The sequence below is a fragment of the Cardiocondyla obscurior genome, linkage group LG13, assembly GCF_019399895.1.
Source record: "Cardiocondyla obscurior isolate alpha-2009 linkage group LG13, Cobs3.1, whole genome shotgun sequence".
In the NCBI taxonomy this organism is placed as follows: domain Eukaryota; kingdom Metazoa; phylum Arthropoda; class Insecta; order Hymenoptera; family Formicidae; genus Cardiocondyla; species Cardiocondyla obscurior.
Window position 1 is genome coordinate 5,647,179 of NC_091876.1, and position 27,000 is coordinate 5,674,178.

Sequence of the window (27,000 nt, forward strand, 5' to 3'; positions counted from 1 at the left end):
TCGCCAAAGCTACGAAAAAGATATTCGCACATTCAAATTTTATAAGCCGTTGAAATATAATTAAAAAAAAAATCTAATTGCTCGTATAAATTGTCAATAATGCAAATATATTTTAAATTAAATTATTCGCAGAATTTCTTTACTAAATATCACTTTATTCAAGTTTTAATTTTCGATCTAAATTCAATCTGAAAAATTCATACACCTCTTCAATTATTAAGCAGATTAATCGATGCGATCGTGCGCCTCTTATTACACTAAATCCCCGCCACGTGTTCGCCTCCTTGGCTCAACAATTCAGCGTTACATAAGGTTTCACGGGGAGGACCGGGGATCCCGACGAGAAATCGGGCCCGCGTCCAAAGTGGGTTAATAAAGCGATATTAAAGCCACGGGTGGTAGACCCTACGGCAGAATCCCTCGTGTCCACTCTAGCGCGGTCTTCGGACAACGGGAATTACGTGCGAGGACCACCACCCCGTGATCCACCGTGGCGTTTCATTAGCTCTCCGCTATCTCGGCACGTTTTTTTTTTTTTTTTTTTTTTTCAACAAACTTGCAAGGATTATTAACTCGGCATTTTTCACGAAAGCTTTACATCGCGCGGGTGTATAATAAATTTAAATATAATATATTCTTTTTTATTTACGCTCTCGTGCAAACAAATATTTTTAAAAGCTGCGCGCGAACATAATTTAACAAAAATCAACGGCCAGCGTACCACGTGATAAAAAAAGCCTCGCCGAAATAAATTCGCTATTTCTGGACTACGCCGATCCGTTGCGGCGCGATGCTATCGCGGCGTAATCTCTGCGAGAACGCAGAACTTCCATTCGCATATTCCCCCGACCGTTCTAACTATCCGACAAGGCTGGATATGTACGGTGGATCGGCAAACTGTAAAGTTTACAAACACCCGCGCTTCCTAGTCATTATCCCGTAATCCCGGTGTTTTACATGTTATGAGGATGCAAGAGAGGCGGCCTGCTACCTGCGACCTTCGGTCTTACATTATTACACACCGTTAGTGGTCCACATATCACACCGGGCGAACAAAAGCCCCGCATGATTTTACATAAATTTCACGAGTCGAAACACCTCGCGGCGGGGCAATCGTGATCTCCTCGGAAAGCTACAAATATGCTGCCACTCGGCAGAATCTGAATTCCGCCGCCGAGAAAACGGTACGAGTGTGACCTCGACGTGAATTTATTTATCGGCCGGCAACAATCTCGTTCGTAACGTCTTAGGCATTCGGGTACGTATATCCACTAAATTTACCAGAATAAAGCGACGGAACGAATCCGGCGGAGAGTCTTCGGGTGTCGATTTACGGCCGATCGCGTGCGAATTGGACGGTGTGTTTTGACACGCAGCCCACCCACGCTACCCGCCCCGATCACACGCCTCGCACGAGAACTCGTCATTAAGTGCATTAGGACGCGTTTAATAGTGCCGTGATCGCTCGTTATATAGGTGGCCGCTCGCCCGCTCGGGGATGCTGCGCCCGTGCGCTGGCACGGCGAGTGTGTCTAGTTCCCATTGTTCCCGCGCGTCAGACACGTGGCCGTGGCACGAGTCCAGATATCGAATATTCCTCCTTGCTTTTTCTCTCTCTTCTTTTCCAGCCCCCTCTGATTGGCACTTTAAAATCCAGACGATCATGCGTCGCGCGAGAAGAGGGAGGTTAAACAAAAAAAGAAAGAAAAAAAAAAAAGTGAGAAAGAAATGACGGGGAACACCCACGGCGCGGAGGTCGCCATTCAACTCGGCTCGAATGTCGCTCCCGCGAACTCTCGTGTGTCGGGAAGTTTGCAGGCTAAATTGACCGCAGCTCCGATGAAAGCGGTAATTTCAGCCGCGGAAAATTCTGTCTGATGCCGAGAAGTAAACTGTATTTCTTTTTCTTTCTTTTTTCTTTTTTTTTTTTTTTATACCGCGAGCGAATATACGAGTCAAGTGCAAATACGCGAACGGTGGAGCGCCGCGACAAATTTGAAAGTAATAATTTCATATCTATTTCGAAGTCCCGTGATTATATTTTTGTCGTTGTCACATCCTTTGCTTGTTTTGTTTTTCTTAAAAAAAAAAAAGAAAAAAAAATTAAAATATAAAAATCTAATGTGTTAAAGATCGAGGAAGATTGCGAAGATTTTAACGGTGATATCCCTAGGATATTAGCACGTATTATACTCTCGCGCATTTCCCTAACGTTTCCAGAACGCGAATATAAATAATTTATCACCTGCGCCGTGGAATTATCCGCGCGTAAATGGATCAGATGTCGGGCGCGGCTCTTTTTCCTTGTCCGCCATCGCGCGGTCAATTAATAGGAGTCATTTATAAGAGCAAACCGGGGAATCTGGGAATCCGCGATCCGCCCGGAGGCAATAAATCTCAAGTCGCCGAGAGCGGCATGGTAGCGGAACCCCTCTTGTAAGCTGGTTGTATTGTAGCTATTACCGAGCCATGCATCACTAGGTAACAACCGCACGATTCGTCGTCTCCCTCATATCAACGGCCGAGGCACGGCCCTCCTCGTATTTCGTGACCACGGGGAAAGAGCACTAGGACACCGTGTAGGAAAGCGCAGGAAAACGTGCGGCGCGCGTTTGGGAAGCTGCGCAGCTGATATCGGACCACCCAGGTTATTCTCCCGGGTACTTTCTGGCCGTGGAACGTTCCGCGGCGTTAAGGGAAAAGTCCGATTCACGCATGACCACGAGCAATGTTATGGCACGAGTGATGAACGATCCCCGTCGTTAATGAGCGAATCGTGTTTCGCGCCGATATTTTATGTTTCGGTATTAGTAAAAAAAAAAAAAAAATTGGTTAAGCGCTGATTTGTAGCTTTGGCAATCTCCCTTTAAAGCAATTTATGCGATAACGTAATGATCGCAATTTTAAATAAATTATAATCGCGAAATATTTTTGTAAAAAAAAAGCCGATTTTTTTTTACTGTACACGCTTTTTTTTTCTGCTTTTCAAGACTTCGTGAATATATGTATAGGACTTGAAATTTGATCAGATAAATACGAGATAACGCACGCAAGTATTGAAACGAAGAAAATATTACTCCGGTAATATCGCGATGATAGCTCACGCTTTCAAAAACGTACTGCGCTAAATCGCCCGCTCGGTCCGGACAACACAACGGCAGACAGTGAGAAAATAGCGGGCAATACTTCGTACGCGAGACAGAAGGTCGCGAAGAAATAAAAAAAGAAAAAAAAAGAAAAAAAATACCAAAAAAAAAAAAAAATAGCGGAGGAAAAGAGATGAAGAAGAGAGAAAATCGCAAGGACAGAATATACGGCGCGACGAGCCGCGCCGTGGTACAGCATAGTCTCTTTCGCCGGACAACCGACAGTTAGAAGAACGGGGTGGCTGTCGAGGAGGGTAGTACCTGCCTACTACTCGCACCCTCGCCGGGCGCTATAGTAACAACACGGGGAAACATAGGGAAATCAATATGGCTTCCGTTGCCCTCATCCCTCTCGCGCGCGGCCCTCGCAGCCGCTGTCTCTCGCTCCTCTCTCGCTACCACGGAATTACATCTCTCCCTCGGTCTCCCTCGCTTCAGCCATCTCTGTTTATCTTTCCCTCCCTCGGCCCCTTTCTCTCGCTCTTTCTCAATCTGGCCGCCTCTCTTTCTCTCTAGCACTCGACGCGGACGGGTGAACCCATTATAAGGGGGTGTTACTCCGGGCCAATCCCCAACCATCCGGAGAGAGAAAACCAGAGAGGCGAGAGTCCAAGAAGGGCGCATGTGCGTTGCTAGGGCCACCGGATGGGTCGCCGCGATGCGATACGATGCGATGCGATGCGATGCGATGCAATGCGACGCGACGCGACGCGACGCGATGCAGCGCGATGTGATACCGCGCGAAACGTCCGCCCGGTATAAGTACCGGATACTCGAAAGGCGTAGAAAATATCTGACGGCATTGCGTTTAAGACACAAATGCGATTCGCAATTTGCGATTTGTCGCCGCGTACCGACGTTTCAGCGTAAACGAAACGGCGCCGTCTTACCCTGATTAATCGTTCAAGACGCGGGAGACTTCCGCGTCGCGGCGGAACGTCGTTTGCAAACACTAATAAAGTACCATTCTTCCGCCACTCGGTTCGTCTCTTACCCTCCGGTAAATAGGCTTGCTACGCGCGCATTGTCGCCGCTCGCAAGTGCGCGCTACGCGCTCCACCGCCGCCCGTGCGTGCGTGCGTACGGGCACGCGTTATTTCACGCAGGGGGGGCGAAAAACGTATTTACCATTCCCGACGGGACGGGCCGCCTTGATTTGTCGCCGAAAAATCAGACTAGGGTGGGAATCAAGGGTCGCGATAAAAGCATTAGCTGCCCGCTTAAGTGTTTTTCCAACTTGTTCAACTCCGTTGTCTCTCCCTGTCTCTTTCCCTTCTCCCTTTTCTTCGTCTCCTTTCTCTTTTCGTTATCGCCTTCCCGTTCTCCCTTTCCCTCTCTCGGTGCTCCTTCCTGTCATCCGATGTTGTTATAGGAGGGACGGTCGCCGTTCTGATATCGACAGGTCTGGCGTGTCTTCACGTCCTTAGCATTTCCGTTTTTCTCTTCTTCCGCGAGATTGCCGCGGAGGAGCAAAGGCATCGCGAGGGAAACTGGCTCCCAGCTTTCGACATTTTATCGGATTGGTTATTGGCACGTTTCGTTGCAAACATTTGTGAACTTTGACTTAATTAACTGATGCGTTATACGAGCGAAGCCGATGGTATTAAGAGGTCAGTGGTGAGTTACGTTTTTAAAGGTCACCATCCCCGCGTGAATCGCTGAAAGGTTAGTTAGTTTCGACGACGTCGAATAGATTAAAATGAGCATTTGCGGGACGTAAGCGTAAAATATTAATATATATTAAATTTAATTAATAAAATTTATTTTACGTCATTTACATTAAATCTATTTATTACAAAATAATACAGATTGTGATAAGGCAGGTACCTTTTGAAAGCTTCGTCGTTTAAGTTTTTAGCGATTATTTTTAAAATAGTAGACCCGACGCCGATGCGTGGTCGTCGCAAATGATAGTCGATTGTACAAAAGCGCCGTAATAATTTGAACAATAGCAAACAGACTTAGATAAAAGTAAGTGAAAGAGAAAGGGATCGAGGGGGGAGGAGCGGGGGAGGGATTGGGGGAGGGGAATAAAAGTCGAGGAAAAGAGAACGATGGGCATAAACGGAGATAGAGACACTGTCTGACAAAGGACGACAGAATCTCTTTGTTCTCGCGGCTCAACGGCTTCACTTCGTGGCCGCGATGTTTTGTCAAGGTCACTCATTCACTCCCTATGCTAGTAGTTCGTTTTCATTTTCCCTTTCGGACTCGATGTTGTCATTTACACCTTTTACTTTTTAATCTCGTGACGTACATCGATCTGCATCGCGCGAATTTTATTCTAAACGCGGCAGGCAAAGTTCCATCGCGATCAATAAGTGTTTCAAGCAGCCCGATGTCGCCGTTGTTAGAATTAATTTCTAGGCGTAAATCATTCGCTCGGTTTGCTTCGATTTGCTAATAATAGAGGAAGGATAATAGAGAAGGAACGAAAGTGTTCTTTGTGCCGCGAACTCGATGTAACAACTAACAAAGTACCTTATAATCGATGCCACTCTGCGTGACGAATTTTACGCAATGCGCATTGTAAACATTGCAGGTAGTCAAAGTGCATAGTCGAGAAAGAAATTTTGACTCGCACCTTCGCAATGTATAATCTAGGTCATTGCTCCCGTATATCATTCCGAACACGCTCGTTTCAGGGTTGTCGTTTTCTGAATGGCAATATTGGTCTGCGGTGTATGAATGGCGTTTTTTGAGATACTCGAAAGAATTCTCCCATTTTCCTTTTGTTGCCTCCTCGCTTTCATTCAATCTCTCCTCCACTTTGGGTCAAATTTTATACTCGATATTCCGTGTCAAGTTGAACGGTCGGGTCAATATTTTGGACAAGTTATTAAATTTCAGCATAACTTATAGATGTAATAATTACTTCTTATAATTTATGACAAATTACTGCGTTGAAATATTTATATTTATGTCGTCGCTTGTTATAACTTCTATTTTTTATTATTTGCTCTCTTACTGCATTGCTTATAATTATTGTTGCAGCGACTTCTCTTAAAAAAAAATATATATAAAATAATGCTACGTTACACGAACTCACCGATTAGTGGAATATACGTTACGTTATATTTTTACAATATAATTATTACTGACTAATAACGAGCTAGAAAAGTTCGATATAAACGCTTTTCGCCGCGTACTAGTTTATTGCGCGTTCTGATCTATGTCAACTCGCGCTCGAATGCCGAGTCCGCCGGGCCCGCTGGTAGCCGCGAGCACGTGCGTGTGTTTACTTCGGCCGGCAGCTTTCGCGCTGCAAGGTAATGACGCAATCGCCACTCGCGCGGCACAGTCCACGCGGTCAATAGATTATTACGCGGCGAAAAATGTTTAGATATCTAATTTTTCTACTTCGTTATTACTTAGAAATGATTGTCCAGTACCTAAACGTTTTGAGCGTTACATTTCTAGCTCGGTGGTGAACAGTTTTGCTAAACATTCACGAAATAAATCTCGGATCGTCTAGCTAATAATTATTACATTAATGGTTAGGCCTCAATTTCCATTCGAGTTAAGTATTAATCGCAACTAAAAAAAAAAATATCAAATATTTATTCGGATATCTGTACGAATTTTATAAGTCCACGAGAGAGTAAGCGTGAAAAATCATTCCTACGTTTTTAACGTTAATCACTTCCCGCTCAATGATTTTTGAATTGTTCTTCATCCACCGCGTTAATTCGCGATGTATGAGGAAGAAGCAAGATGAGGTGGAGATAGAAAGAGATCGGGTGGAGGGTGGGAGGTTGGTAGGAAGTCAGCGGAGGGTGGGAGACTGGTTGGGATATACTCCGAGGGTGGAAGAGCATCCCTCTTGATGGCGTCACCTCGAGGGCCCAATTAGCGCTAGCACGAGTGTCATTTCGTCGCGGTTTCCGCGTAGTGACTTGTCGTTCACTGGCGTTTTCTGTCAGTGGTTTCGTTTCTTCCGCGTAGACAGTTATATATACGTATATAACGTGCGTGATGAGCTGGCTATATATATTTCTCCGCGTCGCCCCTGTAGGCTCCTTGTACCCGATCTCCCTCGCTTTCCTCACTTCTGCAGGCGCCTTCTTCCTCTTTTATTCGCGGGCGCTCCGCCTACCGGCCCTACCGAGTGCATTATCCAATTTTCTAGCAGATATTTCGCGATATAATAATTGGACATTCAGCGCGAAGCGCGCGCCGTTCTTTTCGTCCCGGCCGTCTCTCTCGCCTCTCGTTGGCCTTTCAGGAACTTGAATTATATTCTTCGCGGGAGGATAGCGCGAGAAACCCGAAAAGAAGGGAGGGTGGAAGATAAGCCGCAACGATATCCCGCGACGGGGTTGGGCTATCAATAGAAACATTTTCCATCGGCGTGGAATCGCGTTTGAATAGCGTGTGTTTTACCCCGGCGTTTTCTGTCTTTTTCCGTTACTTCTCGCATGGAACGCGTTTTCGCCGTCTTGTTCTCTTTTATCTGCGCTACGCTCGGCTCCTCGGTTATTTCTATAACGACACTTTATGCAACGTTAATTATTGTCGACGTAATGAGCTCGAGGAAGTCTTCCAAGACGTAACCTCGCAGCATCGCTCCCGCCCGTTTCTTTCCCGCTGCTGTCTGCCTTCGCTGTCGTTCTCTCTCCCTCTAGTTAGTGGCATCGGAGTGTCAAAGGGCTCCTCTCTCGTCATTCTCGGGACGGATACCTCGCGAATCCTCCGCACCTCCACGGAACTGATCTCGTTAAGAGACTCGCTCTGCCTCGCCCGTTCGCGCCTTGTTAGCGAAGTTCATTTCTATTTTTCGTTACCGGAATTGGATGTCTCTAAATATCTGAGAACGTGATTTGTGAGATATTAATATTTTTACGCCGTAATAATGCGATCTACGTAATCGACGCGTTACCTTGAAATAGTAAAATTATTCGCAAAGCATACTTTTGATTTAATGAAAATTTATGAGACACATTAAACAAATAATTAAATTAAATTACTGTACATTTAATTAAATTATTAATTGTCTTATTGAAATTTGCAGGTCGAAGGCTATTTCCACGAAGGCTCTTTCCACGAAGGCTCTTTCCACGGAGGCTCGAGATCATCTGGGACGAGGTGAGTTTTTATCTTTGTTTTACTGCACCTGAAAATAAACGCGAAAAAAAGCTGTAAAAACAGGGCGATGTAGTCGAAAGAGGGACCGCACAATACCGTCGTTAGGGCCTGGCACAGGCCGATGACAACTCTTTCCCGGTATACCGTGTATCGAGTGTCATTCAATTGCGCATCCCAATTAAATAACAGGCAAAAGGGCGACATAGCGTCGTAAAGCGTCTCGACGCCCCCTAATTGCGAGTCTGAAGGAGGTTAAAGCATTCACGGAGGAAAATGAGAGAGGACGGTGTACAACAACCAGAGAGCGTTTGATTTTACAGTAGACTGTTCCGCGAGCAACAAATGGCTACTTGGTCGACATAAATTAAATCTTTATTTTTTTTATAAGTTATTTAATTTAATTTTTTTTTCTTTTTTTTTTTAACGAACCTAGTACAATTATTATAAAATAATATATTGCGTGAAATAAATTCGTTGAATGAGAGCGTAATTTTTGATAATTTAATTATTCGATTCTCCGCGAAGAATAATGAGAAAACAATAGAGTAACAGAATACATATTTATATTCTCGTATAATGCACTTTTTTTTTTTTTTTTTTTTTTACGTTTACGAGATTTCCTCGCGGTTGCATCGGGGTGTTTCAAGATCAGTTGAGCTTTTTTTTTCTCTCGTCTATAATCTTAATACTGCCTGACATTTAACGGTGGAGTTGCTGCGTGCGCCTAAAGAATGAAATCGAGACTCGGGGGTGGCAAGACGCGCGTTGTACCGTCGTTTCCGACTGTTTCGAGGGGGAGGGAAAAAAGAAAATTCGTTTCAGCAAAAACGACAACAGGGTTAGGTCTTTCAGGTCTGCTCATGATTAGCGGCACGCCTGCGCACGTCTGTTTGCGGAGATGCTGCAGGGTGTCTCTTGTGCGCTATTAAAAGGTAATGTAATTAGCACAGGCAAACGAACTAATTACCAGAATACGAACGGCAAGCGAGACGCACAAAAGGACTCCCTTTGCAACTCCCACCCCGCCCCTCTCTTCGAATTCATCTCTGCCTTCTCTTTTCTTCGTTGCACGTTTATTTCTCTCGTTGTAGACGCATCCGTTCCGCGTCGACCACATGGTGACGTTGACGTCGTCTACGATACTCCGTTCACGACCGGCGAACGGCACTGTTCCGAAAATCGAAATGTTAATTGAAAACTACTCTTTTTCGTAATTAAAAAAAAAGAAACAGAAAAAAAGAAGAAAAATCGCAGTTGCAAATTTTTATAAACAATTTTCGAACCATTATAATATTCATTTAGATCATTTTTCTTAATTTTTTTTTTTAGGGATTTGCTTTTTATTTATTTATAACGAATAGGGATTGAAGAAATTGTATTAAAAAAATACGGTGTCGCTCAGTGCGGCATCCGTTTTTGGATGATTGTCGCGGCTCGATAGCGTTCGCGAGGTCGCGCGGAGGCGACTGCGTGCAAAATGGAAACGCCGTAATTAGTATGCGCGTCCGCGTATTATTCACGCAACGGCACTCACTGCGCAACCACGTTTCGCGGTTGCGGCAGTTCGCGGCGGTGATGAGCGAGAGTAGGCGAGGGGGACGTCGCGACGCGCCGGGTACACGGTGTTGCGGTTCACACTTACGTTCGTCGAGCCCCTGCGGCCGGAAACGTCGACGGGGCGTGCTACGTGCACGCGGTTAGACAACCCCCTTAATGCGCGCGTACGAGCACGAGGGTGTACGCCCTGTGCGCGCGTACTTGCTCGCGCGCGATGTCATCCTGAGCGCACCGGTGGCGTATCGTGGCTCGTGAATACCGACGCATCACACGCGCGACATGTCCCGCGACGCGAAAACGTTCGCACCCTACGCTCTTGCACGCGGGAGATGAATGAATCTCGCGAATTTTCGCCGACTTCGCGTGTCCGAATTAACTCCAGTTTTTTTTTTTTTTTTTTTTTCTTCTTTTTTTCTCTGCTTTCCGAGGATAGTAAGCTGCTTCCTAGACCACGAGCAACAATAGCGAGTTTGTTACGCGAAATCTTTGTTATGCGAAACAGTTAAAATAAATCCTTATTTTTTTATTTTAAAATATTTTTATTTAATTTTTCTCTCGTAGATTTTTTTTTTTTTTTTGGTCATTGATCTTTTCTCGTTACCCATTCGTTCTAAAGAGGGAGTCGCGCGAGGCGTAAATTAATAAATGCTATATAATTCACGCATGAATTTTCATACCTAACGGAAAAGCGCCGCGTCATCCCGCGCCATATGCGCGTCTTCGCAGGCAGCCTTGGTTCGACTCGCGCGTGTATGTACGCGGGCTCATAGGAGCGATAAAAATCGCTTTGTAACGCGACTCTATCTATCACGCGATTCCGTCGACCGACGTTCTCCGCATGACGAAAAATCTTGTTTTCGTAGCGTGGAAAATCGCAGCGTAAGCGGACGTCGATTTGTACCGTCGTCAATGCTTTAGCGTGTAATAGAACGCATTTTAAAGAAAATACCGTCGGAAGTATGAGATCGAGTAAAGTAATAATTTTCAATATTATTTACATATCATTACAGTAATCGCGGTAATCGTTGGGGGGGTACTTATAAATTTTTATCACAATAATGCACGTCGATTAAAATCACAAATAGGTTTGTCAACGAGTTACAGACAATATTTTTGTTTTATCCGCGTTGGCATCGAGTTTTCTCGTAAAATTGTTGTTTTTAATAATTGAGGGAACGAGGGATAGGGATGGTGCGGCGGCTGCATCGTTGCACCGACGCGAGGAGAAAAGAATAGAAGAGGGGAAAGTTGGCAGACAGCTTCCACGAAGACAACGCTCTCGACGATACCTTCGGTCCTCTCGGTTGTTAATCGTTGGTTGCACCCTTTCAACCTCGCTCCTTTCCCGTTTTCTCGCGCTTACGCCCTACACCCGTCCATTAGCCTCGTCTTGTCGACGAAGGACGGTATCTGCCGTATCGTCGTCATCCTCCGCATCCGATTTCGCTCTCAACCCCGCGCGAGGAGAGCCTGTCCTGTGCCTCTGTATATGCATCGTGCGTGTGCCCGCGCGTGTCTGGAAAGGCTAGGTTAACGAGCGTGGGTAGGCGTGAAGAGCAAGCGAGCAACAACCGGTGCCCCGTTTGGCAGCGTCTTTCGTGGGTACGGAAGCGAACGCGCGCGAAACTTCCATCTAGCTCATCTTATTCATTGCGACTTTTCGACATGTCGATTTCACGCGTGGCCGACCTAGATTCATTTGCAGCATACAATTACGAATCGAAGAGGACACTTCAACGAATAAACTTTGCATTAAATCCTAATAATAATTGCGGTAACTAGCGTAATAATAATTTCATTTCGACTTGTATATATTGTCCAGTCGTACGGAAATTTTTGGCATTTTTTTTCATTTTTCTTTTTTTTTTTTCCTTCTTTTTCTTGCGTTTTTTTTTTATATTTCTCTCCGTCGCGCATGATTTTATTTCCGCGAGATTTTTCAGCTTTTTTTTCAACTCGGCATCCTATTCTGCGACACTCGACTTCGGGTCAGCTCGATTAGTAGCGAGGTACTTTCCGGGACATTCGGGGATGTTGGCAGACCGACGGCGATTCGCGGGAAAGGAATGCGAGACGACGGAGGGTCTATACGTTCGCGCTCGGGCAAAGGCCAGATCGTCGTAAATGCAAAATCGGTATGTGGGTGTCGCGTACGTGTGCTCGTTGCATTCGCGCGGATGTACGTGAGCGCGTATATATGGCCGCCTCGCTCGAGCCAAGCCCAAGGGGGTTTACGAACACAATAGTTTGAAATATTCGAGCGCCCTGGCAAGAAGTTGCCCTCGCGCCGGTAATTAACGAGTTAAAGTTCGGCGTCGCGACGCTATCTCGCTCTCCCTGCTTCCTCCTACTCGTGTCTCGCGCCGAGGCGTCCTCGTCGTCCGCTGTAAGACTCCCAGCACCCATTAGCCAAGTGCCACGCTACGGAGAACTCTCCTTTTGGCCGCCAAGAAAACCAAGCGCCGTCACCCCTCTCGCCCTCGTCTTGCAAAATTATATCGCTGCCCTCCGGCTGAGCTTTGGCAGTTGTTTGCTTTTATTTTTGCTATCAAACTGGGTAATGTCACCCCCTGGTTTTCTAAGCTCTCGTTTATTACCGCATATCGCGACGACGTTTTACGCACGTTTAACCGTTAAAAACAAATTTAGCAACCTAAATTATTTTCTCGAAGATAATTGCTTTAGTTTAGCACATCTGTTTCGGCGTATAAACGCGTCCAGAGAGTTAAAAACGTGTGCGCTACGCGAACCGTTTATATTTTACACGTAAGAATAAACGATACGTGATAATGGTGTCTGCATATGCAGCATGTGAATTGTTTGCTTGCACGCAAATTACGTAGACATGTGTAACCTACGTAGATAACGCTCGTTGAGAAGCTGTAGCATCCCCTTTGTTTTCAAACTAAGGCTTTTGCTCAAACAGATTAGACTTAATTCAGAATCGCCTCGCACGGGAATTTAACCATTAAAATACACGCTGCATGTACGACTTGTCGATAAAAATACGTTCTTTTCTTTTTATTAATTTTTTTTCTTTTTTTTTTTTTTCTTTTAACTTCTCTTTGAAGAAGCAAAAATTGAGAAGAGAAAATTCTAACTTTTCCTTCGCGCATGGCAGGTTACGCTGGAAATATTTCCTTATCGCAAAGATTACTTGCTTATATACATATATAACCGACCCTCGAGATAAATCGACGAAGTTGGCCGGTATTAGACAAAGTAACTTGCCAATGGGACACGGGTTTTGAACTAAGCGGAGTGAGAGGGCGGCGGGAGAGGTTGAACGAAGGGAATTCGAGTTGCCCGGCGACAGCTCTCGAGAGTCCCCTGGAAACTGTTTCTCCATGGTGCGGACATTCGTCCGAGAATTCGAGAGAACTTACTCTCTTTCCTTACAGATCATACATACCATTAGACACTACGTTAATATACTTTATCGGCGCGTTATTTTCGCAACGCAAATTATTACGAATGCGATTTTATAAACGTTAATAAATAGTACGAAGAATTAAATTAGTTATACGGTTTACGTAATAATTTTTTATTTTTTTTTTAATTTTTTTTTATTTAAATAAAGGTATTTGATGGTAGAAAATTTAATTGAAAAGAATCCTCGACGCGATAGAATTTTTTTTTAATTTATCACGTGTGATAAAATTTATTCTTAAGGGCTGACATTTAAGGGACTTCCTTTTTCACACTTGGTAGGCAACGGACCAGCTTCCTGGCAGAAATAATGGCGCGCCCGAATCTGGATTAAAACATCATCCCTCCCCCGTCTTAAATGTATGCAGATCGCATACCCTCGCTGTATACACACGCGCGCGTCCACCAGGAACTCGAGTATTTATGTATTCAAATCCCCATGCTCATCGAGTGGGACGTTTGTTGGCTTTTCTAATAGAACCGTTTATTCTTGCATTAGCATATGCACATACCGCTCGGCATCGCATATGCGATACGCCGAGATTCGTTCAAGAGCGTGTGTGCATACACGCGAGTATATATCGATTATCGTTATATTTCGCTTCCGTATTTCCCCCTTTTGAGCATTTTATTACCCTCCCGATCGCTGTACGTTGGATTGAAATTGGTGGATAAGGAATTTTAAGGTCGTTCAAACAACAGTCGAACGCGATCAAAGAATAATTATCAAGAAACAAAGACGGTATTTAAAAAAAAAAAATAATTCTTTATTTCGATCAGTTTTGTTATAAATCATAATTTATAATGTTTGCTCGTGAAAAACGGTATAGCTAATATTGTCGTTTAATCGCATTTAATCAGCAATGACAGGGAATCAGCCATCTCATTTTTTTTTTTTTTTTCCCTCGAATGAAAGCTAGTCAGCGGCAAATATTCGTAGATATCAATCGTTCAGAAGAGTGCGAGCGGTCCTCCGCGCCAGAGAGAAGAGAGGCTCGGGAGAGCAAGGGACAGAGGAAGTGAGAAAGACAGAGAAAGGCGAGAGACACTCGGGTGGTAAACAAACTGTCTGAAACACTCCGGGACGCTCCATTCCATTCGAGAACCCTGCGAGCCCCGTAGGTCCTCTCGACGGGCATTATCTCGGTACATATTTAAGTGCATGACATGAAGACTGCTGCCACCCCCCTTTCCTATTCGCCCCCGTGGCTTCCCACTGCCCCGGTCGGCCCACTCTTCGCCCTTACCGTTCTTCCTCCGGCCACCCCTCGCTTCGCGTCCTTCGCAAAACCTACCCCCGCCGGCCGTGGTACCGTTTCTGCGAGTCCTCGTTTCCCGGCCACCAACGCCGTCGTTACTGCCGTTGCCGTCGCCGCCGCGGTTGCTGTTGCTGTCATATGCAGCCCTAGGGCGGGTCATCAGATACTACAGCTTGAGGATAGCAATGAACGGAATACGCGGGCGAGGCATGCGCGTTGCGTAATCACGTGCACGCGCACACCCGCGGATAAAGCCCTGTGCACGTCATCGGGTAGCCGGCTGTCGTAAAGAGAAATACGTAAGGAAGGGGGGGGGCAGGGGGTGTCGGTATGCCGGCGGAGATGAGAATCTGTGCGCGGCCGTTTCGCGCGAGCGAAATTCTTGCTTCTTGTCGCGAGCGATCGCCTATTTGGTTATTTAAACGATTTATCCCGTCGTTCGTCCTCGTTTTACGGCCGAGCGAAATCGCCGCGTTGTTCGCATACCATTTGAAGTTAATTCGATTCGTTGCATTTGTAATTAACAAAATTAAATTTACGTAAAGTTATATTTCTACGATTCTGGATCGTTTTTTTTTTTTTTTTTTTTTTTTTTATTTTAGGCACGTTAGGTAAAGCGTTCGGTTTTCCGGAAACTTTCCTCGCTTCGGGACATCGAGAGATGTTATCGTTATCGTCAGGCAAATTTGTACGAAATGCCGATCAGAATCAGCGATACGTCGGAAGCGGTCGACTGTATATACGAGATTCGTTGCAAAGAACGGCACGAGTGCGGAGGGCGAGGGAGCTCGCGAGAGAGGGCTCAATACCGATTCAACGATTCCGGGTCGTTTAGCATTCCATCGACAATCTGGACCGTCGACTACCGACAGGAAAGTGAGAGTCTTTCCTGCCTCTCGCCTGCACATCGCTTTTCTCATCCCCTTTCTCCCTCTTTCATCGCTATTATGCTCGTTCTTCGTCAGCTGACTGTTGATCGAGGCTCTATCGCTTTCCATCATTTGCGACCGCATAGCTGGCGCTCCTCGTCTTTTTCTACGCCTCGTCGAACGATCTCCTCCCGCTCTATCCGGGTTCTAAGTTCCTCATCCTCTTGCCGCCCCCTCGCCCGTCGACATTGCGAGCATCGAGAGTGACGTCGAGGGCGCATTGTCCGGATCTTCGCGAAGACCGGAATATCCCGCAGCTACCTCTTGTGTTCCATCTCTGCTCCTCCACTTCCTCGCGAAACTCCCGAGATGACACCGATGAGAAGAAGTCTGTCGAACGTCGATACCAAACAAAGTTTCGAGCTCGCACGACCCTCCTATCTTCAAATCGATTCGGAGCTTCTAATATGTTCGTAGATTTTCTTTTTTTTTTTTTTTTTTAATCTTGAACCATTAAGTTCCAAGAGTCTTGAAGAATTTAAATACACATGGAATATTTATAACCTCGTCTCTGTCGAAAAAATTCAGCTGTGATCAGTTTTGAAATCAGGATCATCTTGATTATCTTTTTTCTTTTTTTTTATGACATACGAATCGATAGAATTTGCTCGCGTCGTTGCTTTACCCTTCGGCACGCAATCGCGACAAGTACTCGAAGATGCCGAGCACGATTATTCCCCACGAACGACTCGCGGTTCTCGACACGCGCGATTAACTCTTTTAATTAGTGACTCGCAATACTGCAAGCATGACTAAGTGGTAGTTACGTATTAAATCGAACATTTCGCTCAATTTACTTATTTCAAACAGACGTTAAAACGAAGGAATTGAAATAACGATGATGTAATCAAATTACGATTATCCCGAAATATTTACCCGAGTGGAAATTTATCTAGCTAATCTGATTTTGCAGCTAATGGTTAGATCGCGCAGATTAAATACATTTTTTAACTAGCTTGGTACTAGTCATAAATTATAAGAAAGTATTTATTATTTTGTGACTATCAAAAAATTAAGTTGTCATTAAAAAAAAAAGAAACAAGATCTGTCCAGTATCGGTCGTCTAGTCACAACTTGTGAGTAAGAGTGTGAGAGAAACAAGTCCAGCGCGTACCGTGTATTAAAACAAATGTCTAGACGTTTTTTCGCCGCGTACTTGTTTACTGTTTTGGTCTGACCGTACGCAACGCTCGCTCGACTGCCGAATTCGCCGGGCAAAAACTGGTTCTTGCTGTCCGCCGCCCGCGCGTCCTCCACCTTACGAATTTCGAGCGCAAGGTGCCGGCCAGATGTAAACACACGCACGTACTCATACTACCGCGGCGGTTCGCAGAAACCGATTAGCCTGGTGAATTCGACAGTCGAGCTTTGCGTAAGATCAACACAACACAACAGTAGACTAGTACGCGGTGAAAAACGTTTAGATATCTAACTTTTCTAGCTCGTTATTTTTGGCTAAGTGCTGGACAGTTTTGCTAGATAGCCACGAGATGAACCACGAATTGGGTAGCTAATTATTAGATAACGATGGGAATGAATTTCCACTCGGGTAATTAATTTTTTATTTATTTTTTTTAAATTTTTTTTTTTTTTTTTTTTTTTGTGAAAATTAACAAGTACGACAACTTGGATCGTATTTTCTCATTCACCGATACGTTGCGATATTTGTCGATTAAATCAATCGTTCGTAATTTACACTATCAGTTTAAAGAAATAAAAATGATTACACGTAAGACAGTTTTCTTTGATATAGAAAGAGCGAAAATTAATAACGCGCGCACTGTGATGTAATATCTAATCCTATTTTTATAATTAATATGTTCCAGGCAAAGGTCTTCGTGATTTTCCCGCCCCTTCCCCGCAATCACCAGCTATCGGGCTCAGGTTAAGCGGCAAAAAAATGCCAGATCCTAGAAGTGATGGGTGACTCCAGCACCGACCAATCACAGCGCTCCATCGATCGCTTGATCGCGAACGATCTACGCGACCCGCTGCGCAGATGAGAACATACCGGCCACGTGGCGAGCAGCGATTTTCGAAGCGGAGCATCATCGGGGCTTCTGCGTGCGTTCTCGCCGATTTATCGGCGTGTACCTAGCCTTGCCTCGTCCTTGGGAGCCCCATAAACCGCAATGTGTTGCAGAGAACACCGCCGCTGGCCATCTCCACCGACATTCGACCGGTTAAATAAAGGTGAATCATTGTATTTATTCCGCCATACTTCGCCTACTTGTAGTCGGACGACGATACGGCTAGCATCGAAGCTGCAATGTTCGCGACTTGATCATTAATATCAGTGTCTTTTTCTGTTTCATGTAGACTGATCGGGAGTGACCACGCCCGTCTTCTTCGTCGCGGCCGAGATTCTCAATCAGTCTCGAGCTAGTGAATTTTGAGAAGGTCGAGGAAGGTAAAGTGCGCGGAAAATATTTCGTATCGCGACTGACTCGTTCGCCGCTTACTACAAGTTATCAGCGTCGTTCATTCCGCCGTCGGGGAATTAAAAAATTCGAGAAAGTGCTCCGGAACGAAACATTACCGACTTGCTTTACTCGCCATCTTCCTCAGCGACGTCCAGCAAATTCCGGCGATCGTCATTATCGGAGAGTGAAATCCGCACCTCGTCCGTCTTTCTCGTCGCGGCCGAGGATCTAATTCCGTTCCGAGCAAATGACTTTTGTGAAACTCGAGAAAGATAAAGTGCGCGGGGAACATTTTGTATCGCGGCCTACTCGTTCGTACGCTCGGCGCAAGCTTTCGGGGTCGTTTATTTCACCGAGAATTGACCGGAAAATCGAAAGGAGACCTTTGGACTTTGTTTTACTTTGCAGTTTATTTCTTGTGCCGAGATCGCGGAATTAACGGGGAGTGGTGGACTATCTCGCGAGTGACCAGTGCGCGGAAGGAGGACCAGTCACGTCCCATCTGAGAGGAGGAGCAGGCCCGGGACGGGCATCTTGCATCAACGGAGCAACTTATAGGTGAATATAATACATTTTTTCAATGAAATCTTTATTAAATAAAACTTTTACCGTTTTTTTTTTATTAATTTTATTAAATAATGTACATGTCTACATTGATATATTTTTTTATGTTACAGTCACCGGCTGAATTTTACACCTCCGTTGATCTTCAGGCAGATCGGTGAGTTGCAAAATTTTTTTTCGTAGTTTTGCATTGGGTTTCTTGACAACACATCGTTGTCCATTCAATTCTAATTATCATAGAAAATATTGTAAATAGTTACTGTCCCCAATTGTAATGACGCGAATTAGAACGTTTCGAAAAATAGCGCACGCGAGGCGTTTGGTTTGTTTTTTAAAAATATGATTAAGAATTTCTATCGACTGCGAATTCGCGGTAGCGTGTTTCGATGCGCCGGTACTAATTAAATATCGAAATATCGCCGATGGTTTCGACCAAGCGCCGATGGCTTTTCACAAAAATAATTAGTCGTTTGTGCAATAAGTTACGGGTGGGAACGTTTAATAAACCAACGGGGGCTCGTTACGCTGGCTGACGGAAAATATCACCGTGACATCGGCACGCGATATAAAATACGGGACGCCAACGTGTGTGTCAGCCTTCTCTTTCTTTATTCCCCTCTTTTTTTTTTTTCTGTCTCGCCTATAACACAATGCCGATACGTTTTTAATGATTCGCGTCACGAAATACCGGTGCCGGTCGCACAATACATCGCGGTCCACGTGTAATCGTGGCTCTATTCCGCGTATAATGCCCAACAGTCACGTCGACGCGACACGGCGCGGCGCGGTCGAAATCGCGGGCGATTCTTTCAGTCCCGTGGCACGTTTAATCGTAATTTCGGTATACCGGCAATTATCGTTCGTCACAAAGTCAAACTGAGGTGCGCCGCCACCCGTAACGAGTCTATCAACCGCCATCGTAGCGCGTGTTAATTCCCGAACACTCTCTGCGTACGAAGTCGACCGCAAAATCTTTTTTTTTTTTTTTTTTTTACAATATCGGAGTTTGATATGATTTTGTATTTGTCAACTGCATGCACGTCGAAACAATATTATCGTCAGCGTTTGCACATCCGCGTGAAGATTTAATGAAACAGGTGAGGCTGATATCTCGTTCGAAATTAAGACGAGGATCCCGTCGTGTTACATATACGCCCGTTCACCTAATTAGATTGCAAATCGCGTCAGGATTTCGGATTGATCGTCTCCCCGCGGATATCCTTAATCGGCGGTTTATATTCTCTCCTCCGCTCTATATTTCGCATAAAATCCATCGTTCCCCTTTCTTCGCGGAGCGATCTTCGCGACGTCGTCGAAAATGTCCTTCCACTTATTCTCACGGCGCCGCGGTTAACGCGCGGTATGCAACGGATGGGCGCGGGTGGCCCGGAGGGGGCCGCCCCGGAGTCGTTTAATTTTGTTTATGCGAGCACTTTGGAAGACGTAAACACGGTATCTCAATTCACCGGCGTAATTTCATCCCGCCCGGCCCGCTGCAGCTGGCTGCGTTACGATTATGGCGTAATCATATCGGATTGTTATTATGGCTGATGGCCATGGGGTCGCCGCCGCGGTAGGGTGAGCAGGCTTATCTTTGAAATACGTTGATAGGACATCCTCTCCGAGGCTCGGTGCGCCAACCTACCCTTCCCTTCGCCGCCCCCTTCCCCCTTCTCGCGGAAGACTTTCGGCTCTCTTTCTCCTCACCGGCTTCCTTCCCGCCGTATTCTCGGCGATCGCGCGTATGCCACGGCTACGCTTTATCGCGGCAGGGGCGCGAGAAATTGCCTATGGATCCTTGCCTCCTCTCCCTCGGCTTTTCGTCGCCTCCGTTTTATCTGAGGTGAATTTTCAATTCGCGCCACGAATTCCCGATTTTCACGCCGGCGTTGTGCGGAACGAGCAGGCATCCGTCGGGAGGTTTAACGATGATACGCTCGGTGAGAACCGGAATAATCAGAATTTTTAGCGCAACTTTCATCGCGCGAGGTCGTAATTTTGTAAAGAACGCGCGTGTCAGGAGACGTTGACTTTCTCGCAATAGTCGGGATTATCGGCGAGGATTATTTCAGATGACGAGATGACTCGTCGTAACCGTCGTAATTGTCTCGTAACAGTGCACTGTAAGCGCGCACAAAACAAACTTCGCCATATGGGCCTACGTTGAAATAGAAGAGGGGAACGGGGAATAAAGGGAGAAGAAAAAAAAAAAGAGGATGCGAAAGAGAGAGAAGTAGAGATCGTCAGTGGTGTATGCTTCTAAAGAGACGCACAGAATCCGTGCCTGGCGAAGCAGGATCGGAACCCGCGATCGAGATACGCCCATGTAATCAAGAGAATTAAGGGGACACCCGGGCCGCCCGCCCCTCCGCCTCTCGGTACACCCCCGAAAACCCGGCGCGCAACGATATGGTAAGCCGTGATTAACTTTTCGTCATTCGCTCCGCGCCCCATTCATTCGCCATTCATTCGCGTCCGCACGGATTACGAGCACGCCCGCGCATACGGTCGCATGTGCGTGTGCGTGGCTCGACGAAATCGCGGATCAGCAGACCGAACGACCGGCGCAACATTGCCTCGTCTCCGCCGTGCACCGATCGTCTCGTCGACCATTAAGCTAACGTTCGCCCAGATCGTCCGAACTTCATCGCGCGATTTCCGAATTTCGCTAATTCTCGTTTGATTTTAATTCGCACCTGGCCCAACCGGTCGCGATATGCGCGAAAGCTAATGTCGCCTTCGCGATCAATTTAACTTTAGTACAACGCTGTAATAATACCGTATTGTTGAGTTTTGATTAAACAAGGCTTGATCTATAACGCGATTTAAATTATAAGACTTATTTGTGCGGTCACTTTTTTGATATCTCCGGATACCCGTAAAGAAAAAAAGAAAAAAAGACGCGCGTAAAAAATCGTCTGCAACGAGCGGACCAACCAATTACTGCGAAAATCTTTCGCGTCGTTACAAGATATCGCGATAAGATCGTGACCCTCGCATCCACTTTAAAGCGCGCCCCATGAGTCACCGCCTTAAAACCACTCGGCGACAAAGGGCGGAAGGGGTTTCCGCCCTCTTCGGTCCAAGATTTAATGCACGTTGGTTATCAGAGTAATCACGGGTCTCACCCCACGTCCTCCCAGCCTCCTGCTGCCGCCACCCCGCCGATTTCCCCGGCGCGCCACGCTCACGGAGCGACCGTTGATTGAAACGTTCTGATTGCGTCCCCCAGGAGGCGGCATGCGGGTGCCACATGGGGGTGATCACCCCCGGGCCGAGCCCCCTCCTGCGGAACGTACCCACTTATTTGGTAGTCTAATGTCTAATACGGACGTCACCGTGACGAGGCCGTTGATGATGTCGACGGCGGCGGAATCGAGAACAATGCGACCCCCAAAGAGTCCGGATTTGCGGCCGAGAAGGTGGGTCCTTTGCGCGCTCTGTTTGCCACGACTTCTAATATTATTTTTACGCGCTAACGTCTTTAGAGAGCAATTACTGCCACTTCACGTCTCTTGTGTTCGCATTTTACCGCAATATTGAATTTCATCTACCGACAAAAGCGAAGTCTACGCGTGGATAGTTGCTTCAAAATGATTAGTCGCTGGCTAAATCGAGAGTAATACGAAAACGAGAAAAATTATCGCGCTTGTTAAAACGTCACCGTAATATGAAGCTGCTTTCGTACAAACACTGAGTGAATGCACTTTTTTATGAGTTACGTGATAAGGGTGTTTTATAGGAAATATACGTACACTTTTTTTTAGTTATTTTATTAGATAATTTTTTTATTATAGGTTCTTGTGTTATCGTGCGTACGCGAAATTTAATAATGGCGTAAAAAAATCGAAAATATATTTGTTTTAGATTTTATACCGATGACTAGTCACTGATTTACGCGAATCTTACCAAATGATATATCGAGACTTATCTCGAGGTCTTGAAGCGTAGATCGGCAGACGCTATCCAAAACTCGTAACGGTAGGACGAGGGGCGGTGAGGGGCTTGAAAACTTTCGAGGGGGTAACTCGATTTCAGAGATTGTTCTATTGGTAGTGAGTGCCAACCGGCAAAGTGAATTGTAAAGTAATTGCATAAGATTAGTAGCGCCAGGCGCGGAAGGCACTCTGTCGGTTACTTCCAGTTCAATGAGTCTCAACGACTTTACTTTGATTCGTTCTTTCTCTCTCGCTCTTTCCTCTCACTCTTTTCTGCTTTCGATACTGCCCTCCTCTCAAAGTTTTCCACCTCTCCCCCTTCTCCCCCCCGTCGTTTCCCCGTCTTCCCGTAGTCTTTTCTCCCCCTCCGCGTTCACTTTGTGTTCCATTTGCGTTTCATCGGGCTAATTTGTTGAGATACCGCTTGCCAATATTTCAGTCCTTTTTACCTCATTGGCTTGAATAAAGGGGAGCGTTTGAACCGCGATCTCGAAGCGGATAATTGCTTTCCTGTTGCTTGTGGCGATACGCCGAGACCTTCCAATAGCTCGCGAAAGTGCGCTTTATCCCTCCCGACATACCGTGATTTTTATAGAAACGGTATGTGAAATAATCGATGAATGGGAACATCCGACTTCATTAGGAATCGTCTGAAAATAATCGCCTCAACGATACCATCTGCGGAAAAAAAAAATATATATTCACGCACGAATTTAACTTTATTTTGCGATTCTCAAACATATACTTATTTTCGCGAGTTTTGATACAATATTTTTATAACAGAAATATATTTTATATTAGTATATGCAAATTCTATCAAATTTAATTAATTATGGTCATTTGTGATTTATGAAATATTGTTAAAAGTTTTTTTTTTCTTTTTTTTTACGGATATATGATAGTAATCGCTGAAAGATACGATATGACAATAAATTAAAATTGGAGAAATAGGTTTATACAAGGGCGCGTAATAATGTGCGCGTATCGGTGTTTCCCAATTATAGATAAGAATTCGGTAAGAAGCACTTTTAGTGCTGCGTTTCCATTCTCCGCGCGAATAATCCCGTCGAATCCCTTCGGAGGGCCCTCGAGCACAAATTAGGTACAATCCATTAAGAAGCGCTTCGTGAATCCTCTCCGTGGCTCCATTTTCGAGTCGATCGTAGAACTTGCGGCGGGGGGGGAGTGGCGGGCGGGCGAGCGACGAACAGCGACGGAGGGCGGAAAAAAAGCCCGAGGTAAGAGAGGTAAGAATCTACGTAGAAATTCGCGCGATTGGAACGCAGCTCTCGTCCTTATTCCGGAGACGTGTACGAGTGGAAATTCGCCGACTGCGAAATGGATTTGCGACAAGGTGACGGCGACGCGAACGAGGAATTCTGATAAGGAGCCGCCGCGTCTTTCTCCGTCTTTCGCCTTTCGCTTGAGAGGGAGCGATACATTCGAAAAGACAGCGGGATAGAGTTGCGAGAAAGAAAAAAAAAAAAAAAACTAGAGTCGAAGGGAGGAAGAAAGAAAGATAGAGAGAAGGAAAGAGAGAGATAGATTTGCGAAAGAGACTCGAGCGGACAATGTCCGAGTAATGGTTGCCTCGGGCTACTTTTATATCCCGGGCGCCCCGTTGAAAGCTAATGTCCGTGATAACGCCTCATTCCCCTGTACTGACCGGCTGCACTATCCCTTAACCCCCTGCATTTCCTCGTAGCCCCCGGCTTGTCTCGCATTCGTTCACGTATCTTGCACCTTCTCGGAGAATGCGCTTCCGCGAGAGAGAATCCTGATGGCAAAGGCAAACGTATTCGGACCACGTTGTCCGCCGGGCGTGCGTATTATGACTAAGAATTTACGAAACCGGAAGGCAGAAATGCGCCTATCAAATATTTTTACGTTGACATGGGGATGAAAACAAATTCGTGAATGTTATTCAGCTATTGCTATTATAAATTCTATTTTTTCGTATAAATTGTTTTCGCTTAGTCTCGTTGGGCTAATTTTGAGGAGCAATTTATTTTCGCGCGTGCCATCACACAATTCATTCGTTAGTCGAATTCTGTCGGTGCGCGTTTCGCCGGTAATTTAAAATGCGGGCCCGTCGTAGCGGCAGAGTACAGATCGTAGACGACAGCAGTGCGATATATTTGTCGTGTCAACAATTTAACGAAAAGTAGGGTGCACTCGACTTAATGCGGCGATTTCGAACAGCGAAACGGCAGGAGCGACAGTGCCTTCCGAGATTCACCCACGAGCCCACCCTTGGCCCACCGTTTCTGAGCTTTCTGGGGTCGTGCGTGGGGTCGGCACGCTTCGGGGGACGGCTAATGAAATATCCGTGCCGGTTTAACCGAGTTACAAGCCCCGCGGGCCACCCCAAAGGCGAAAACGCCAACCCCACGAACGGTACCACCTCTGTCCTCTCGCTACAACAACAAGAAAACATATTGTCTGCGAATATACTCCGCCGGGGATCTCTAATTCGTTGACCCCAGAGTCATAAGAATAAATAGAAAGAAAGTTTAATTTTTGATTTTTTTTAAATATTTTTTTATCATTTGACACATTAATAGATATCTGCTTAAAACAAATCAAATTTTTTATCAAACTTTCGGCAAAACTTAGCTCGCGTGAAAGTTACGAAAAAATAGGCAAAATAATTTTCTTCCTTTTTTTTCCTATTCTATATTGCAATGGAAAAGTTTGCCGACCGATCGAGCGGTTTAATATTTGATCTGCAGTTCAGTTCTGTGGAATAGATACACCCCGGTTATGGGCCGGCACCCAGTGCGGCTTCTCCCACGATCACTTTCACCCTGCATCTAGCTTAGGATCATCACGGGCCTAAAGTCCGCGCGCGCTGTGTAAACCCGCGGTACGCTACATTAACTCGATCCATCATGCAGCAGAAATCGACTTAACTCCCGTACGCAGTGCACGCTGCGCACTCGCCCGCTCGGATTAAGGTGTAATGAACGATTACGTGCGACTTGATGCAATACGGTTTTATCCGAGGACGGTATTATTGATTCGTAACAAATTATTTTAATGTCGAACGAGAGAAAGAGAGAGAGAGGGCAGAACAAAGTTGTCGGAGCGATCAAATACACGTTTTACTGATGACGTAATAATGATTATAATAATTTATATGTTACACTACGTTTTTTTTTTTTTTAATTTTAATTTGAGACATTGAAAATTTAATATCGTCTTGCTCGGTGGAAAGTGTTTGCGATTGTCATTAGGTGCGCGCGTGATCTGCGAACGAGTCAGCTCACCGTGTCGGATCACGCGTTCAATTCGTGCACGAGAAGCTTTATTGAAATTGTTTCAAATTTTTTTACTCGAATGAATAGAAACGATCGCTAAATCAACATCTCACGTTAGGTGTATATATGCATTCGTAAATTAACAGCGAAGTAGCAAGAGCTAACGGTCATTTATCATCATCAGCGGGCAGCGCGACATATACGCGTGTACTTATCCGTACATAGTTGCTTATCAAAGCTGTCTAATACACCCCCGCGCGAGCGAGCGCCAAGTGGACTGTATTAAATTTAAATAAAAATACCGACAACCGTGTTCACAAGCCGTGTCTATAAATCAGAGCGACAGCCAGCCGACCGACCAGCTCCAGGAGAATAATACCCCATATTTATGTTCTTCTCCATAAAAATCCCGTCCACCCGAACACCCCATTTTCGCCCTGGCGGCGCTGTCCGCACGAAGCGCTTTAAATCGGGGGACGAGCTTGCACGCGAAGCGCGAAAACTCGTGGGGGGCTTTCTTTTTAATAAAAAAATAAAAATACAAATAAAAATTTTTATCAATCTTCTTCGGAAATAAAAAGGAAAAGTGGCGTGCGCGCGAGAATTATGGATTTGTCGCTGAAAAAAATAGAAAATATTCGGCGAGTGCTCATCTTCTTGTTTTATCTCTTTCTCGCTTCTTGTCTCTAAATATCGTTCGCTTGATACGGCGTAAATCTCGCTAACGGGAGTCCGAGGAGCGTGGATGTACCGTGACGCGATATATATATCTCGCGTTCTACACGGCGCTTAATTTACGTCGCGACGGACTTGCAGGATGCACGTACGTCGGTATGGACGTACCTTAATCTATCGCCCGGAGCGGTTCAGGGTGTGGCACACCAGGTTGGATTATGTGACCGGGAGCCATAATGAGGACGGCGACAGGATAAATCACTCCTTTCCTACGCCAAGGATAATCATAATCCCGCGCGATCCTGTTCCCGGGAGTCCCGCACGCTTTTTCATCCTTCTTCTCTCTTTCTCTCTGCCGTAGGGACACCGAATTCATTTTTCCTGGCTCTTTTCGTCTCTCGAGAAATTTCTCTGCCGTTTCTCTTTCTCTCTCTCTTTTTCTTTCTTTCTTTTTCCGATTTCTCTTCTTTCTCTTTTCTCTATTGCTTTTTTTTTTTCTACATTCGCCCGCCTCCTCGTTCGTTGTGCGGTAGTCCTCGCTCTGGTATGTTCCGGGAAGATCTCAACAAGCTCTCCGGGAAAAGAAAAAGGAAAAAGAAATAAAAGAAAAAGTAGACCGGAACGGTAGCGACGCATTTTAAACGCAACATTCCGCGTTGTCGCTACCATTAATAAATTATGACGAATACGAGCGGTTTGTATTTTGTAAAGAGCTTGCCCGGAGATAGAAAATTT

The 27,000-nt window shown here is 45.6% G+C and overlaps 1 protein-coding gene across 3 annotated transcripts in view; it reads left to right on the forward strand.

Annotated features, from left to right (window-relative positions):
- Soxn (SRY-box transcription factor soxNeuro) overlaps positions 1-27,000 on the forward strand; it is a 252,806-nt gene that overhangs the window by 41,073 nt on the left and 184,733 nt on the right. For all 3 annotated transcript variants that reach the window (XR_011546556.1, XR_011546555.1, XR_011546554.1), the window contains exons 4-7: positions 8,158-8,231; positions 17,232-17,598; positions 17,725-18,386; positions 18,506-18,549. The gene's annotated coding sequence lies outside the window, so the exon portion shown is untranslated. The remainder of the gene's footprint in view (positions 1-8,157; positions 8,232-17,231; positions 17,599-17,724; positions 18,387-18,505; positions 18,550-27,000) is intronic.